Raw genomic sequence first — 15,064 nt, 5'->3', positions numbered from 1 at the left:
ACTGCCCAGTTGCTCAGAATGAGAAAGAGTTCCAGAACCAGTAGTCATCACTTCTTCAAGAAGAACTTGACCCCACGATCACTATTAGAAGCAGGTCAGGCTGGCCTTTCCAGTCCAGCACCTTGGCTGCCAGTGGAGGCCCAGACCTCACAACTTTGTGAGCCCTCTAGGACCTGATTCAAAGTAATATCTAAATTCCATCTGAAATCCTGACAGCTCTGAAATGGTTGTAGAGAAGAGACCATTTGTTTAACTTAAATCCTAAGTTGGGAAATGAAGCCTGTGGCCAGGCAGGGCCATTACTCAGGAACTTGTAACAGCTGTCCCTAAATGGGCTGGGCCATTGCACTGGCTTCCTAGGAAGCACCAACTGAGATTGTTTCCCCAGCTCCTATCCCACTCCATGTACAGGCCTAATCCTAGCACTGGGTTCCTACTTGTGCTCCTTTTTCTGCTATAAGGGATTGCCCAGTCTTTGCAACTCCCAGCCTGCATCTTAAAGCCAATGAGCAATTCCTGGGTGCCATCTAGGTGCCCTGCATAGTGCCAGGCACTTTCAAGAACGTAGACTTATTTAACCCTCACAACAGCCCTGCCAGCATATAATATCATCATCCCCATGTGGTCAGGAGAACAGTGGCTCCCAAAGACATCAGTTCCTTATTCCTTATTCCTTATTCCTGGATCCTATGAATGTAACCTTAGTTGGAAAATGGGTCTTTGCACATGTAAATACAGTAAGGATCTTTAGGTGGGAAGATTACCCTGGATTACCAATGGAACCATAAGTGTCTTTACAAGAGGAGGCAGAAGAGTATTTGACACACAGAGAGAAGATGAAGACAGAATGGAGAGGGATGAGAAGATGCTGGCCTTGAAAATTGGAGTCATGTAGCCACAAGCCCAGGAACACCAGCAGCACCAGAAGCTGGAAGGGGCAAGGAAGAGTATCTGTCCTAGGGCCTCCAGGGAGAGCACAGCTCTGCTGACATCTTGATTTCAGTGCAGTGATACTAGTATGATTTGATTTGATTTTACATATATATATATATTTTATTGAAGCATAGTTGACACACAATATAGTTTCAGATATACAACACAGTAATTCAACAACTCTCTACATGATGCTGTGCTCACCACTAGTGTAGCCACCATCTGTCTCCATACTACACCATTATAATACCATTGACTATATTCACTGTGCTGTACTTTTCATCCCCATGACTTTCTCATTCCATAACCAGCAGCCTGTACCTCCCACATCCCTTCACCTATTTTTCCCATCCCACTATCCTCCCCTCTGGCAACCGTCAGTTTATTCTCGGTATTTAAGTGTCCATTTCTGCTTTTTGCTTATTTGTTTGTTTACTCATTTGTTCCCGGGATACAGATTTCAGACTCTGGTCTACAGAATGGTGGGAGAACAAATTTCCACTGTTTTAAGCCACTAGTTGTGGTAATTTGTTACCATAACCATAGTATACACCCATTTAAATACTTCCGTGTGCCTGACCTCTTTTAATCACCATCTCCATTTACAGTTATTTACCCCTATTCTTATCTGTAAATCTGTAAATACTCATTTACAGATTAGGAGACTAGGGTCCAAATGATCCCCAGACACTGCCTCCTGGAGATATCTTGGTTTTTCTGTTCAACTACTCCCCATTGGAGCCCTTGTATCCTTCCCTAGCACACTCCCCTAATGCCAACTGCCTGCCTGGGATTCTAGATGGAGGGTCTACCTGTTTATTGGCCTTTCTCTGGTAATCTAGAGCTATCCCTCTTCATGACACTCTGGCTTATCCTTCAGAAGATCTGGATACAGGAGCTCTCTTTCCAGACTGACGTGGCCGTTGGCCATAAGCTTCCTGACTGTCCCCATTATTCCACATGCTGGCTATACACAGAGCCAGAGGGTTGGGGCCAGCAGAGAGGCCAGCATGAAATGACCATTGAGCTTCACATGGGGCAGCTCTGTGTGCATAACAGTTCCTGCTGATCCTACCATCCAGGAGTCTGGTTCTATTCCCATAGGTGCTAGACAACCCCCGTCCATCAGTGCAGAGTGCCAGGTTGCTCTTGGAAGGTCTGGGCTTTCTGATTTTCCAGTGGGGCAAAGGTAAGACTTACAGCTTCTTGGAGTGCGATGTGTGTATACCAGAGAGACATCAGTTTCGTGACTGTAGGTCTTGAATCTGCAGTCCCCAGCAGGGTGTCATTGCCCTGCTCACTACAGAATGTTCTTAGCAAAGTGATGGATGTTAGAGACACCATGCAGGAAGCAGATGAGTGTGACAATGGTATCCTGGGCAAGATCTTCTGCTGCTCTGAGGGAGGGAGGAAGGGAAAGATTTGCAGATAAAAGAACACAGTGATAAGGCATTGATTCACAATCATGGATTGTTCCAAGTTGTTCCATGGATTGTTCTTTAAGATTTTTAAGCCAGTTAAATGACACGTGTTCTTATAAGAGATAGAAGAGGAAAATAGAGGAGAGGAAAGCCATGTGAAGATAGGGAGAGATTCAAGGGCTGCTTCTGCAAACCAAAGAACTCCTACAGCTGCCAGAAGCTGTAAAAGGCAAAGATTCTCCCCTTTCACAGGGATCTTGACCCAGCCTACACCAGTGAAAGAATAAATTTATGTTTGCTTTTTTTAGAAAAATATTTTTAGGCCAAATCTTCATATTTTTATAAATGAGTAAGCCAAAACCAATGGAAAAAATAAGTCATTGAAATTTAAGGGAGGGGGGTGCCTGGGTGGCTCAGTCAGTTAAGTGTCTGCCTTTGGCTTAATTCATGATTCCAGGGTGCTGGGATTGAGCCCCACATTGGACTCCCCACTCAGCAGAGAGTTTGCTTCTCCCTCTGCCACTCCCTCTGCTTGTGCACGTTCTCTGTCTCTAAAATAAAATCTTAAAAAAAAAAAAGAAAAGAAAAGAAAAGAAATTTAAGGGAGGAAGCTCGTTATTAGGAGTCAAGTTCCTAGGCCACCAAACCCAACATTCTGACCCCCACTTCAGACTCTTGTATGTGCAGATTTCTTATATGCAAAGATATCCTTTGCCTAGTTCATCCAGAAGGCTGTGTCTTTGGTTTACCCACCTAGCCTGGTACTAGAGAAGCCATCAATTTATCTACCCTCCCAAATTTCCATTCCATTTCAGAAACCCAGTCTTTCTGGAGAAGTCCCAAATGTCCTACCAAATCTTGTATTACTCCCAGACCAAAAGATTCTTAAGAAATACATTCAAGTTCAAGGCCGTTAAATAGTTTGGGCCATTCAAGTGAGGTTTCTAGACTTCCCTGAGACCCACCTTAAGACTTGCCTACAGTTTCAAGGGGAACATAAGGACTGCTGCTCATGTCAGCCTCTGGACTCTACCCATGAGATCAGGCCCCTAGTAGTTCTTACTCTTTCTCAACTCTGTAGATAACTGGCCAGAGCCGACTTTGACAATCTTTTCTCTCCTTCCCCAGCTTTTTGTGTGCCTGGCTGCTCTTCATGTTTTATAGTGTCATCTAGGCTGTCAATCTTTGGGAACCCTGTATAGTCACCCAGGCCTAGTTGGGTACATTTGCACCAAGCCCCCATAACTGGGCATACTTCCAGTGTGACTTCTAGCACCATAGTTCTAACTGCTTTTGTACTTTCTCATGACCTCTATCCTTTCTCCAGCACCCCACTCCTGGTAGGCATGCAATAAAAGCATGGATGAACAAATGAATGAAATATTGTTGGTTAAGGCACAGTGAAGGGGATTTGGAATAGGAGGCACTTCTCTGAGGTCCAGCTAGGCAGGTGAGGAAGCAAGTCTCCTCACTGACTAGAATTTTACACTATGCTTTCACCAGTGGCAAAACCAAAGAGAAGAGCCACATCTCCTGGTGGTTAACCACAAAGAACAGCTCCTAATACACTGGCAAAGAACTGAGACTAAAACCTAGGAACTAGAAACTTGAAGGGCCTTCAAGTCTCCTAGCATCCCACAGTGGAAATATAGTTTGATAGTTCAACTATAATTGGGCAATTTTCATGGAGAAAGAGCCCAGCACCAAGTAGGCCTTTTCCTAACTCAGACATGTATTAGAAGCAGATATACTCACCACCCAGGGGGGCTCTGGAGGACAACAAAGACTAGACAGCCTCGTTGAGTGGACCCCAGAATTGGTGGGGGGTCTTGGGACATGGACTCCAGCCTGCCCTCTCCTGAGAGTTTTCAGGTTCCTGTGAATTCAAGGGCCTAAATACAGAAGGATGAACGGGAGTGTGAAGCTCTGGGAGTAAGCAGTCCTATTCCCAAATGTACTGATGTTATCATCTGGAACATATCAGCAACCTATAATTATGCAGCAGATGCCTTGCACTAAATAAGATTCCATTATCCACGTGAAATCTGTGAAAATGTACATCTGCAGTATGCAAATCCACTGTCGTGCCACTAGGTGGCAGATGTTCGCGTTTGTGGGACTGCCTGGGAGACAGGTTTATCAGGAAGGGAGGATTCTGGTCAGGGGAAGTCAGGCCTCATGCCACCTGAGCTGTCTAGAAGCTCCTCAGCTGAGGAACTCTCTGCATCTAACCTGGAGCTGTCCCTTCTCTCCCAGGATCTCAGTCTCTAACAGCTGTGACATTTACGCTCCTTTTCTGGTTCTTCCTGAGTTGACCTCCCTTTTAAGCCAGGCTTTCTCTCTAACCCTTGTACCCAAGTCCCCCAGACCTCAGGGGGAAGAAATAGTCTCCTCCTCTAAATAGACAGGATATCTCCCTGTCATTTTTAGGTCATTTGTCCCAAATCCTATAAAAATTTCCTAACTGACCCTCTGTCTTTCTTTACCAGTCCCTTGCCCTTCACCTGGCTGGCTGCCTGACCTGTCTGTTCTTGACATGAGCCTAGCCTCTCCTGACACCCAGAGTCACCCTCCCTATTCCAACAGATCTTGTTGTTGGCATCGGACAGCATTTCCCAAAGAGCATTCCAAGGGTGTCATGAAATGCTCTGAGTTGGGGTGGGTTTGGGAAACTCCTATGGCTACATCTCTATCCTGGGGATACACAGTGCATGTTACATAGGAAAGGCTCTGGAGAGTCTTCTACAAAGGCTACTGTTCAACTAGGAGGACTCAGGCCTCCCTAGATATCCCAGGTCTAGTCCTCTGCTCTCCTTCACCCAGCCCCCAGCCTTGTTAGTGCTCTTGATTACTTCTGTATATTTCAGGCCCTGATAACTAATATCAAGTAAGTATTTGGGGCTTTCTGGATGGCCCAGAGTTCAAGCCTGAGCATACACTTCCAAATGAAAAGTTGAGAGTTGATTAAAGAATACCAAATAATTATGAGGCATATTTAAAATGTTTGTGGGTTGAATGAATGAAAGAACAAATGAATTCACTGAATGAAGGAGAAAGCTTACAACCTGGGATCTGGGATGTCATTTTAATTTGTTTCCATGTTTAGGTGAAGACAATGATATTCTTCCTTTAGGTCTGTGTGTATGTATGCAAAGACTCTCTTGGTCTAAGAGAAGAATTGCTCTAGAAGTGTCTATGCATGGATACACAGCTGCGGCATATGTTAGCAGGTGCCCTGTTCTGCCCACAGCACCCCTTCTCTTCATGCTTTGTCATTAACCTGCTTTTGTCTGGGAGAAAGCCTCACGGGCACCTGTGCTCACTGAGGGTGACTTTTGCTTGTCCTAAGAACTTCTCTGGCAAGGTAGAGGTTGTGCTCATAATAGCAAGTACAGGAAGGTCCCAAGGAGCAAGTGCCTAACCTTACAATCAATGGCTTTCCTTTTAAGGGCTAGCCATCCCCACTTTTATAGGTGAGGAGGTCCAATCAGAGACTGAATTGCCTGAGGGCATGGCGCTGGCGGAGTCAGAATGCAAACCTCTGGCCCTCTGTTTACAGAGCTTGACCTGGGCTTCCAATCCCAGCTTACTGATGGAAGACAGGGAGGCTTTTTACACTATTGGATGCCTAGGCCCACTCTGAAAGAGCAGTGGAAAAGGGGCTTTGAAATGGTACCCTAGCAACCTTGCACAGGTCCACATAGGCCATGCAGGCAAAATGTGAGGCTCAGCTCGTCTGAGTCTTGACAAGACAGATTGTGATGGGATGGCAGTCCAGGGATGGGAGCCTGGGAGGAGCTGGTAGGAGACTGTCCCACATCCCCTGCTGCGGTCATCTGGCCCCTTTTGTCTCCATGTTGTCCTTCTGGCATGGTGGACAGGGCTCTTTAGGAAATGGCACCCTTTGTTCTCCTTTTCACTGTCACTGTAAGAAATAAACTGTCTATGTGGTGTGATGAGCACTAGGTGTTACATGCAACTGATAACTTATTGAACACTACATTTGAAACTAATGACATACTATATGTTGGCTAATGGAATTTATTTTTTTTTGTAGTTTTATGGTTTTATTAACACAAATATGACACGCACATAAGCTGTCTCTTCATTTTCTTCGCTACGCAGCCTGGCATTGGGATTGGTGACTCTGATGGCCAGCTGGGCTGCTCTTTCCACAATGGCTTTGCGGTTCTTGGAGGATACATTGTGAGCAATCTCTGCACAATAAGACTTGTTGCACATCAGCAGCACTTCAAGCTCCTTGACGTTGTGGACTAGGAACTTCCGGAAGCCACTGGGCAGCATGTGCTTTGTTTTCTTGTTGCTCCTGTAACCAATGCTGGGCATCAAGATTTGGCCCTTGAATCTTCTGCGTACCCTATTGTCAATGCCTCTGCGTTTCCACCAGTTGTGCTTAATTTTGACATATCGGTCTGACTGGTGCCAGATGAACTTCTTGGTCCTCTTTTTAATGATCTTGGGCTTCACCAGAGGTCTGAGGGCAACCATGATGCCCAGCAATCGATGGCTGCCACCTCCACAGGCAGCGCCGAGGAAGAGAGGGCTAATGGAATTTAAATTTAAAAAAAAAATTTTAAAGAAATAAACTACCAGTGTCTCTTTGGATTAGTGAGGTCTTGATCTTTTCTTATGTGTCTGCTTGACAATCACCTGACTGGTGGAGATGAAGCCCAGAATGTCTCATTTCTGATTGTAGTTTTTACTTCTTAGTTTGAAATAATGATAGATTCACAGAAAGTTGCAAAATAGTGTACAGGAGGTCCTGTGTACCTTTCACCTTGTTTCTCTCAGTGATAATGTCATTGTAACCACAGGACCATATCCAGTCTAAGACATTGACATTGGTATAATCCACAGAACTTCTTCAGATTTCATTAGTTTTATAGGTACGTGCATGTGGTTCTATGCAGTCTTAGCCCATGTGTAGATTTGTGTGTCCACCACCACCACAATCAAGATACAGAGCCATTCCATCACCATGAGGCTCTCACATACCATCCCTTTACAGCCTCACCCACCATCCCTGTTCCTTGCCCTAGCAACCACGAATCTGTTTTCCATCTCTAACATTTGGATATTTTGAGAATGATACAAATGGAATCAGACAGTCTATTGAAACTGGCTTTTGAAATTGGCTTCTTTTACTCAGCATAATTCCCTTGAGATGCCCCCCAAATTGTTGCCTATGTTGATAACTCACTGTATTTGTCACTGACCAGTAACTCATGGTGTGGACATACCAGGTTTAATTTAACCAGTCACCCATCAAAGGACATCTGAGTTGTTTCCATTTTGGGGCTATGAGCTGCTTAGAACATTCATGTACAGGTTTTCATGTGAATATAACTTTTTATTTCTCTAGGATAAATGCCCACAGAGTGCAATTGCTGGGTCACCTGATAGCTGCATGTTTGATCCTTTAAGAAACAACTACCAAACTCTTTTCCAGAGTGGCTATCTGATATTTGGCTTTTCCTCTCATGTGACTCTACTGTGCAGCTAGAGCTAAGACTCACAGCTCTGGAAGGAAGCTGACGCATTCCCAGAAACCATGGGCACTTCAGCTAGGGAAGTGGAGGTCTCCCATTCCAATTTTTCAGAGATAATTCCTGGGAAATCTTTCTAAATTGTTCCCTAAGGACCAAAAAGGACTGCTCCCTTCACCTTAATTACTTATGCATGTCCTCTCAGATACGAGCTCAAGAGAATGGAAATGTCCACTCTGCATCTATATAAGCTTCAGTGTGTGGTAGAAAACTTGCCTACATTCAGCTGGTAGGAAAGTCAGGTTGAACTTTGCAACCAGGGGCAACTGCTCTTCTGACTCCTGCCACTCTTTTCATGGGGGCTGGAAGCTTTTCTAGAAAATGGAGCTCTCATCATAGCTAAGCCTCTCAGCACCCTGAGCTCTTGTAGAGAACTAAAATCAAAACAGACTCTCTCCCAAGTGGTGCGACTTCTCTAGGCTCCCTTGGGTGTTCTTTGATCAGTCTACTATGTATGTCCCAGCCACAGGGAGCACGGGTGGTGACATATACAGTAGAATGTTGGCAGGGCTTTCTTGGACCCAAGCATGGAACTAAGGAGTGACTAAGTCACAGACTCCAGGATACCCCTGAAGATAGAGCTCTTGGCCTTGCACCCCTCCACATGGCCTTCAGCTAGTCATCAAGCACTTATCTTGTGTGTGGCTTTTGCTAAGGGTCTCAGTTGCACTACCCAGATGCCTCACACACACAGCTCAAAGGGTCTATAGGTCATAAAAGCATCTGGTGACTATGTCCCAGCATCTTACTTTTCTGGCCCATGAAACCCTAAAACTCACCCCACACAACCTCTCCCCCACAAAAGCCATCGCTACCTTCATTCCCATGCCAGTTCTCTGTCCACTCCTTCAGGGAGTTCTCCGAAGAACTCTGGTGGCATCACTGCCCCTCCACACTCCCTAGTCCGAGCCTGGGGCTAACCAAAGGCCAAACCAAAAAAAAAAAAAAAAAAAAAAAGGGAAACAAAAGCAAACAAAAGAATTCCCCTGACCCCCCAATAAACACACACACAAAAGAGCAGGCTTGTGGGAAGAGGAAGCTTGCACCAGCATCTACCCCGAGGGGGGGCCCTGGGGCTCCCCTCATTGTTCTCCCTCCTCAGGCCTCGTGATGACAATCCCAGCCCAGACAGGTTGTAGCCCCCCTGCCCTGCAGCCAGCACCCCTCCTCTTTTCCCACCTTGGGCCCCCTGAGAAAGCTGCCTTGAAGCAGATGTCACAGCCCCAAGAGTGGTTCCCACAGGAGGAGGAAGTAAGAGCTCACAAAAGGCTGGGCCTTTCCCTGAGGAAGTAACGGTGGCTTTTCAGTGACAGACTCCTGCAAGGATGAGGGACAGAGCAGGTCGAGGCCCAGGGGACCAGGGCCAGGAGAGGAGCCGGCTCCTGGAGGAAAGGAGGGCATTGTGAGTCCTTGTTTACGGTGCTGGCGGGGGCCCTGACCTTGCTGCTTGTCAACAGACCCAATGCTCCCCCCTCCCCACACCTTCAGTATTGTTGTAGAGGCAGCCCATTCATAATTTTATTTGGGGGCGGTTGTTTTCAGGCTCCAGCTCCTCCCCCAACTGGCTCACTTTCAGCATTGTAACCCGGATAAAAAGGCAAGATATCCTTCCCCTTTCCTGGAGCCCCTTCCTATCCTGGCCCTGTTGGCTCAGGACTCTGTTAACCCTTAGAAGAGCAGGAGAGGGGGGTCTTCTCAACCACAGGCCTCCCAAGTAGGACCGAGGCCCCCGACCCCCACTCATCTCCCCAGCATTGTTGGAGACAGAAACACATGACCCCAGGAAGGGCTAGGGACAGAAGCAATTTGGGATCGTGGATTTAGACACTGGAGAGCCCGAGTCCTGGGAGGTAGAAATGGGCTGTTAGGAAATGGGGTTTTCCCTAGAAGAGGCTGACATGTCACCCACCACAGGACACATGAGGAGAGGAAACACACACTTTTGGAGGAACACTGACCACCCAGAAGAGGACTGCAAGCTAAGAAAAGCCTGAAAGTTGGGTCAAGGGTAGGGTAGTGGAGTAGACATGGGACTTCTGGCCTGGAGGGGTTTGGCCAGGGGGCCATAATGGGGGTTCCTTGACATACTGGGGACTGTCATGGAGCTGGGGAGAGGTTTACTTTGAGTAACTGAAAGAGCAGAATTTGGACTAGGGTGCAAGCTACTTGAAGTCTACTTCCTATTAATAAAGGATGCTCCCCATTGTTGAAAGTGAGCCCTGAGAAAGCAGTGAACCACATCACTAAAAGCAGAGCCAGAGTAAGGTGGAGCCAGAGGGTGACAGGTACCATTGAGACCAGGCATTATGGGACCATGAAGCAGAGGCTCACCCTATGACAAGCTCAAGGCCAAACAGGGAGCCCATGGCAAAGCCAGGACCACAACTGAGGGTTCTGGACTCCTGGAGCAGTGTTCTCTCCCTCTTACCTGTTTATATTGAGGCTGGCTGGCCCTGCAAGGCGCAAGCCTGCAGATGATAGGCAGTCCTGAGGGACCTTAAGGCTCCTTCCATAGTGAGATCTATAGCTTCAATAACTTTTTGTCTTCACCCTTGGAATTACTCTGCTTGCTCTTTCTTCCTAACACCCTGTACATTGTGATCCATTCTTCCCTAAGCTGGTCCCTTATGCCTCATGTCTTCTCTCCTGACATCCTGGTTCCAGCTCAGAAAATGCACAGGTTGCCTGGACGTTCAGCCAATTTGTTCTACCTCCCACCTGACAACACCCATATGCCCACCTCCATGAGGCTTTCTGCCTGAAAGGTTCTAAGAAGTTCTTGTCCCTGCACTCTGCAACAGTACAGCCCCTTTTTGAAATGCCTTATTTTCCCCCACTAAGGTAAATGTCCCAGGTGTTTCTGAGAAGTTTCTGACATTTAGGTCTCTACTCTGTAGTTTAGTTGGAAAGAAAGTTTTCACAAGACGGAGCCTCAGTTCAACTCATGCATTTGAGGGCTGTGACAGGATATAGGGAGAATGATGGCCCTACCTTCATGGAGCCCACAGGTCAACAGCATCCTCCCGGACTCCCCACAGCAACCTGCACTGTGCTAAGCACACACCTCAACAGCCTTTCTTCCTCACCTGATGGGCTGTGTGTTCTGAGTCATCCATGCATTCAGAGGGCATACTGATCTGCTTGGGCTGCCATGCCAACATGCACTAGGAGGTGAGGGTGGGTGGGGGTCTTAAGCAATAGATATTTATTTTCTCATAGTTCTGAGGCTAGAAGTCTAGCATCAAAGTGTCAGCAGGGTTGCATTCTGCAGAGCCTCTCTCCTTGGCTTATAGATGGCTATGTTCACCCTGGGTCCTCACAAAGTCCTCACAAAGGCCTTTCCTCTGTCTGGGTCTATGTCTGTGTCCTAAACTTCTCTTTTTTTAAAGGCACTAGTCATATTGGATTAGGGCCCTCCCCATATGACCTCATTTTAACTTAATCACCCTTTGAAATGCCCTGTCTCCAAATACTATCACATTCTGAGATACTAGAGCTGAGAACTTCAATATATGAATTTTGGGGAAGCACAGTTCAGCCCATAATGGTGGATATGGAGTACCCTTTCTCTAAGAGGATCTCCAGGATCTCATTGATTCTATGAAGAGTCAATGGCAAGAGAAATAGAGCAATAAATAGAAAGGAAGAACAGAGGGATCTGAAGTTGAAGAATGAATTGAATTGAGGGCTAACAACTAGAAAGCCCTGGAATCCTCAGAGAAGCATGTCCTGCCACCTCAGCAGTCTCTTCAGTACAAAACCCCTTGGCATCTTGGGAGGCCTAAATCCCAACATGGCCACCCATGGATTCTTAGTTAAGGGCTCTTAAAACTCACGTAGGTCAGTAAGGCCTGCATGCAAGGATAATGATATTCATGCCAATGACAGAAACAGGCTGAATGGAGGTCAAGAGCCACTTTTGGGAGATGGATAGTACATTGAGAGAAGTGGTCTTGCTGCTGGTAGGGAGGGACATAAAGGGTTGGGACATTTAGGGATTAATGATAGCCAGAAAGGCTACTAATTCTGACCCACAGAGGCCACACAAAGTGTAGGGTAAGCAAGACTTCCCATGAATGCCAGGATGCTGATGGGGAGCCATAATCTACCCCCGGAATTCCTTGCCATGTGTGTGCATATGTGTGCCCACATGCATGTTTGTGCCCGCATGCATGTTTCTGTCTGAATGCATGTTTCTGTGTGCATGGATGTTCATGTTTGCATGCGTGTGTGTGTGTGTGTGTGTGTGTGTGTGCCTTCATGCACTATGAGTGGCCAAGTGTCCCAGATGAGGTGAAGAAGGGACTTGGGACCTGTCAGAGCAGGGAGGCTGTAATTCAGGCCATAGAATTCTTTGCCATTGGGTGGTCATGACACAGGAAGCATCTAGTTTTACCCAGGAGCAGGGGGGGACACCCACTTCTCCCCACATCCCACTCCATCAGAGGCTTACTCTGGCTCCTTATTGGTCTCATTTTCTCTAAGAAGAGACCATCAGGATTTAAAAGAAGGGGTGCATTCTACCCAGGCTCCATGGGAGGCACCCTGAGAAGCCCTTACACACATCACACTGCTCTAGAGCTCAAAGACACATTCCTGTGAATTCCTTCATGGGATTCTCACAATGGTACTGACAGTAGACTGCAAAATCATCCCCGTTTTGCAGCTGGGCAGGGGAAATGCTGGCCTGGGGCTTGGAAGCCAGGGAGACTTGGACTGGGATCCTGCTCAGCAACTTAGCAATGTATGTCTTAGGACAAAATTGATCTCTCTGAACCCCTGTTTCCTGAGATACAAAAAATAGAGATACTAATGCTCACTGGAGAACTTTTGGGGTGGTTGGTAAGTTAAAGCATGCAAATCGTGAAGCACAGCTTATAGTAGGTATGGCAGTCCCTCCTCTCTTCCTTTCCCCATCAAAGATGGCATGGGGCTAGCTCAAGGTCACAGAGAGCACAGCTGGAATTGACTAAGGAATGTAGCGTCCACTATCCCTTTGCCTATCTCTAGAAATCTCTGCTCAGCTGTCCCATCTCAAGGCTGCTTCCTAACTGATCCTCCAAAGGCTGATAAGTGGGTGACCAGCATATTCTTCCCCATTTTTCTCTTCCAATGACCCCCAAACTAGCAAAATCCCATATCAGAACTAAGAGGGCAAGATGGTGTAACCTGGACCCTTCTCAGAACCCACGGTGGGCCAAGGGTCTCTCAGTCTCACAGAACTTCACCTCCCCAGAGGTGAGCCAAACAGCAGCTCAGAGGTCATGAATGGTCCACCACTCTTCTTCCCTCTCATCTCTATCTCTGTACATGGGGAGCTTACACCTTCAAGATGCATTCATTCACTGCTTATGGAGCCCCTATGTGGATAAGCAGCAAGGCCCTGGCACATAGCCTTCTGATTTCCCTGGAGTTAATAGTCCCTGTGGCTCCCCACCCAGCCATGAACAACTGAGTAGGTGAGAGGGAAACGATGAAGGACAGCAGCAGAAGGCAAGTTCCCCCACACTGCCTTGACTAGAGGGAGGGAACCTAGCAGCCCTACCTATGTCATTCCCATAGTACTTCTCAAATCCTGGACTCAGGATCAAAAGGCAACTGAGTCAGGATCTAAACTCAACTCCCACCCAAGGCAGGAGAAGACAAACCCATGTCTGATGTTCAGGGCAGGATATGATAAAGAATCTCTCCCTAACCAAACTTTAGATAGGCTCCTCTGCACCTTTTTTTTCAAGTAGACCTTATCCTTGGGCTTCTATGTTCATTCTTTCAGAGTCTAGTTTTGGTAAGATTCCTGCTAAGACAGTTTAAAAATAATACTTCACACTTGGTATCTGATGACCCTCAATATCTGATCAATTCCTTCATCCCCCTCACCCTGCCTCAGGTAAAATCAGATCACCTGACCTGCCTTCTGTAAGAGTCCTTTTAGGTTGTTTTAGCAATAATCCCCTAACCCTAATATCTCCTTTTAGTAATTTTCATCCACTGACCCCATAGACTGCTCCTTGCCTATAAATCCCTACTTGTTCTGGTCATATTTAGAGTTACCTGCATCTCTCTGCCCCATCAGTAATCTTAACACTTATCCCAGTAGTCCTGAATAAAGTCTTCCTTATCATCTTAACAAGTGTCAGAATAATTGTTCCTTTAACAGGTAATATAAAAAGCAAGCAAACAAACAGATATATGCTCTTTTAGGATTTTATACATATGAGACTTACAAGGTGCCTACCTGATCAACTTTTGGGGAATAATCATGAGGTATTTTTGGCAATACACAGAGCGATGGCCAGGTGGATGATCCCAGGCTGTCGGATTTATCTTTCAGAGAGAAGAATCTAGAGACATGGACAGAAATCTCTGCAACTCCAGGCACCAGGCCTGGAGCCAATACCCTGACAGAGTGAGACCACCACTCTGTTGGTGACTATTGAAGTGAGAGCCTGAGCTTATGGCCACCCTCACCCTCTTACAGTCTTCTGTCATCATGTGGTGCTGGCCAAGGGCTTTGGAACCTTTGATGTCTGAAATTCTGTTTGCCTTTTGCATGAGGAGGAACAACTACTTAGGGGCTGGTCTTGCTTACTCTAAACAGAGAATCCTCTCCACAGGCCACATCCAAGAGGAAGATTCGAGTCTTCAGCACACGGTATTTGTATTCACAGCACCTGCTTCAAAAAGAATCCTAGATACCTGGCCCACTTTCTCACTGAACAGTTGGGATCCAAACCATTTGGTAAAATCAATCCCTTACTCATCACCAATCAGAGCACAGTTGGGATTAGAACTGAGAACTGGAGCTAAGGAGACCTTCCTTTCCAGTGAGTGGGGTCCCCACATGATCAATGCTGAAGGGAGTCAGAAACAGATTTCACTGTTATTTTTCACCCTTGAAGTTGAGAGAAAACTCCCCTCTCAAGTTTTCTTTGTGGGAGGAGGAAAAAATAAGAACCTGCAAATCAGCAGGGAATACAATTTTAAAAATAAGCCTCTGGGCCAGTGTGTTTAATGCCCGCCCCGTGGGGATCCTCAGCCCATAACTCAGGAGCACAATGGCTTTTCTTGTTATGAATGAGTGTGAAGTGCCAGCAGAGGAAATAGGAAGCCCCCAATGTAGTCTGAATGGACCTGTGAACAGGG

General features: G+C 46.5%; 1 pseudogene; it reads right to left on the bottom strand.

Moving 5' to 3' along the window:
* Positions 1-6,405: 6,405 nt before the first annotated feature.
* On the bottom strand, positions 6,406-6,905 carry LOC144296496 (large ribosomal subunit protein eL32 pseudogene; annotated as a pseudogene).
* Between the last annotated feature and the right edge of the window lie 8,159 nt (positions 6,906-15,064).

Source organism: Canis aureus, chromosome 24, assembly GCF_053574225.1.
Source record: "Canis aureus isolate CA01 chromosome 24, VMU_Caureus_v.1.0, whole genome shotgun sequence".
NCBI lineage: Eukaryota > Metazoa > Chordata > Mammalia > Carnivora > Canidae > Canis > Canis aureus.
This window is presented reverse-complemented; position numbering and strand designations above follow the sequence as displayed.